General features: G+C 38.0%; 1 protein-coding gene across 8 annotated transcripts in view; it reads right to left on the bottom strand.

The window, feature by feature from the left end:
- Window positions 1-152, bottom strand: part of LOC144974672 (GRAM domain-containing protein 4-like) — a 39,225-nt gene extending 39,073 nt beyond the window's left edge. For 2 of the 8 annotated variants that reach the window (XM_078917771.1, XM_078917768.1), the window contains exon 1: window positions 1-121. This exon is cut by the window's left edge and continues 201 nt beyond it. The gene's annotated coding sequence lies outside the window, so the exon portion shown is untranslated. The other 6 variants (XM_078917773.1, XM_078917774.1, XM_078917767.1 and 3 more) reach the window with 6 other exon arrangements.
- Between the last annotated feature and the right edge of the window lie 3,352 nt (window positions 153-3,504).

Genomic DNA, 3,504 nt, shown 5'->3' with positions numbered 1-3,504 from the left:
ATAGAGAAGATTTTACAAAACAAATACCAATGTTACTCAACCTATTTAATTCGAATAGCAGTATGTACTCGGTATATGACGAACCATTTCGCCTTTACGAGAATCACGACGTCAATATCTTGTTTACAAAATTATTGTTTTTTTTAAAGGTCAAAGTTTCATTTCCGGGTCGTAAAGAGAGAGAGAGAGAGAGAGAGAGAGAGAGAGAGAGAGAGAGAGAGAGAGAGATTTCGTACAACCTGTCAAACACACGCTTGTAAGTAAATAATTTTGTTCAAGAAGTCCTCGAGGGATTACTGCATTATCAGTAGACCCCATGTTTTTACAAGTAGGGTCAACAGTCCGGAGAGAGTGAGAGAGTGAGGAGGGGGGGGGGGGGGGGGGGGGGGGGGAGGAAAAAAATGTCCTTCAGAATTATAATAAATGACTGCATTTACCCAATAATTGCTGTCACTCTGTTAGAGCTTACAAAGGAGCATAATATTTCCTGCCAACCACTGTTTTGTTTATTCATCTTAAATACGCCACGACCACATTATCTCATTCATCTGTAGTGTTTCATTCATCCTGTTTTGTTTATAAAGGGTTAACCCGAAACGTTCATTTGATCTGTTTTTGTAATTAAATTGAAGCTTACATTCAATTTCGCATTATTATTATTATTTATCTCTGGTAGAGCGCAAGATTGTCGCAAAGTACTTTCCGTCAAATCTAACAAAACTTTCTACCCAATCACTGTCGGGTCAAGTAAAATAGCTACAAATTAGGCAGTCTTGATACCAACCTTTTGATATTCCTCGATCTAAAGTTGATAATCATCTTTACTCATTTTTTTTCTAATAAAAATAAAATACTGTAATTTAAATTTCCTTTATTTATCCCTGAGGAGAAAATTGTCTTTAGGGTCTATTCCAAGGGAAGACTGGAATAACCCAGCCGTAAGTGCACAGTGCTAGGGTGAGATGACTTGATCAAGGCCGTACTACAGCGCGGCGGCTGGTTATCGAACTCGGGGCTTTTCTGATACGAAGCAATGACCATACCGCTGGGCCACGCTGCGGAACAACTTACAAACTGATGGGCAATATTGAGATCTAATTGATGCACTACAGATTACCAGGAAATTAGCATTTTGTTTGTTTGTTTGCTTGTTCTGTTTCTTTAATTCGATATGCATGTCGACTGTAATGCTAAATGAGTCAGTGGGTTATTTGAAGAGGAAGAAGAAGGGGGGGGGGGGGGAGGAGGAGGAGGAGGAAGTTCAAGTTCAACGTCGTTGCCTATCTGCAAAACTGTAAATGGTAAATAACCCATTACTGCAGATATCTCTCTCTCTCTCTCTCACACACACACACAACACACTCTCTCTCTCTTTCTCTCTCTCTCACACACACACACAATACACACTCACTCACACACAAACACACACACCGGGTGAGTGGGGGGGGGGGGGGGGGGAGGCAGGAGAAAGAAAAATTCGCTCAAACGACATTTTATAACGTTATATAAAAAATCGGTGTGTATGTGTGTGTATGTGTGTGTGTGTGTGTGTGTGTGTATGTGAGTGTGTGTATTGTGTGTGAATAATTTAACGATGCCAATCTATTAATAAACCAAAGATTTCTGTTATACGTGACATCTACTTATGTGCACGCCATTGTTATACTTATAGGCTCATTGTTGTACACTCAAACCAACGCAAAAATGTCTCCATAATAACAATGTTTGTTTTTTTTAAAAGCCCATAATTGCATTCGGTTATCAGACCTGCAGATATGAATATGACATGACGGTTATATGGCATCGATGAAGTCGTTCATGTGTGTCTCGGTGATAACAATGGAAATTTGTGAATAAGAAGGAGAATCTATCGGTCCAACTCCAACCAAAATTAAACAATATCATAGTTATGTAATACATTATAATACTATACATTGTATTTGTTGAGCACAACATATCACGAGGAAGTACTGAGGGCGTTTAACAGGTGCATCAACTCAGTAATATAATATACTTCTATTGTAAATAATTAACGAATTGTTCTTTCTCAAAAATAATTTTAAAGGCTCACTATATTAATCTTAAAGCTCTCTACAAAAGGCTAGAAAGTATTTGTTTTACTTTACAAATCACACTACAATTACAATACGTTGTCATTGCAACCTTGTGGTTTTGCAGTTTTTAATAAATTGCAAGACATAGAAGTGGATTCAATAGTCTGATGTAATGTCGCCCAGCAACGGCGGCCATCTAGGTTCTAAACAAAGAAAATCTGTACTTTTTATTCTTCATGCTGGCTAGAATTTTTCATTTGTCTTGTGATCAGAATAAGTAAAAGTCAAAAATATGATCAGATTTATAATGTTTTGTTTTTTTTCCTCTGGATACGCTTTTATGCTCGTAGAAATATTTCATAAGGGCGTCCGCCATTGTCCCGATAGTTTAGAGCCAGTTACTAATTTACCATGCGTCATTTCGAGGGAAGTGACGTTAATTATTGAAGAGTAATACTTTCTGATCAACATTGCTTATTGTAATATTATCTTTCTACGACCAGATGACTTCTGTAAACATTACATGAAGATAGATAGGTGGTTGAGAGAGAAATATTGGTAAGGGAAAGAGAGGCTGAGATAGAGAGAGAGAGAGGAGGAGGAGGAGGAGGAGGAGGAGGAGGAGGTTGAGTAGTAGCAGTAGTAGTAGTAGTACAGTGCACTCTGGATACGGCGACGTTGCCTAAGTCGATTTTTACCCAAGTCGATTTTTTTTCTTGGACCCTCCCCCTTCTTCCTATATAACATTAGCAAAAAAAAAAAAAACTCCATATAAGTCGATGTCGCTTAAGTCGATGTTCTTATCACTCATGACTACAATAAAATCACAAATAAACAAATATTTCTATTGGTTAAAAAAGCTACCAGTAAGAATTTTCAGTGGTTGAGAATATCCGCGAACGATTTGCGCACATCGATGTGATGTAGGTACTTTGCCTGACGTCCATGTTCAATGTACATGAGCAGTATTGAATAACTTTAATTTCTCCATCTCAAATTTTACATTGTCGCAACTTCAAGTTCAAGATTTTTTTTTGGTTCTAATCCCAGGCCATCCTATGTAATGGTCCTCTTAATTAGTATCAATTTTATCAAGAATTCAAGTCAAGTCTACAACTACAATGGCAAACCTATCGCGGAAAAGGAAGATTCGATGCATTTGGAAAGTCTGGCATGCGACAAAAACATCGCATAGGAAATTGGCATACCAGCTATTTCTGTCTCGACAATTTACAAGAAGCTTGACCTTGACATAGAGGCTCCTACCCTTCCGCTTTTCGCAGAATAATTTAACTTACGGAATATCTTTTGTGAAAAAAAAGTGAGCTATGGCTTATTTCGTCAGCATCTCCTATGGTCAATCAACACACATTTTGTGTGTCTGATTAGTCCCTTCAAAGTGTGTGCTGCTGATGTTGGATAATATTATATGTTTGGGAGGGGGGTTGAC

This window comes from Berghia stephanieae, chromosome 6 (assembly GCF_034508935.2).
Source record: "Berghia stephanieae isolate SIO BIC M18660-M18661 chromosome 6, UCSD_Bste_1.3, whole genome shotgun sequence".
Lineage (NCBI taxonomy): Eukaryota > Metazoa > Mollusca > Gastropoda > Nudibranchia > Aeolidiidae > Berghia > Berghia stephanieae.
The sequence above is the reverse complement of the archived record's forward strand: the minus strand, read 5'-3'. Positions and strand labels throughout refer to the sequence as shown.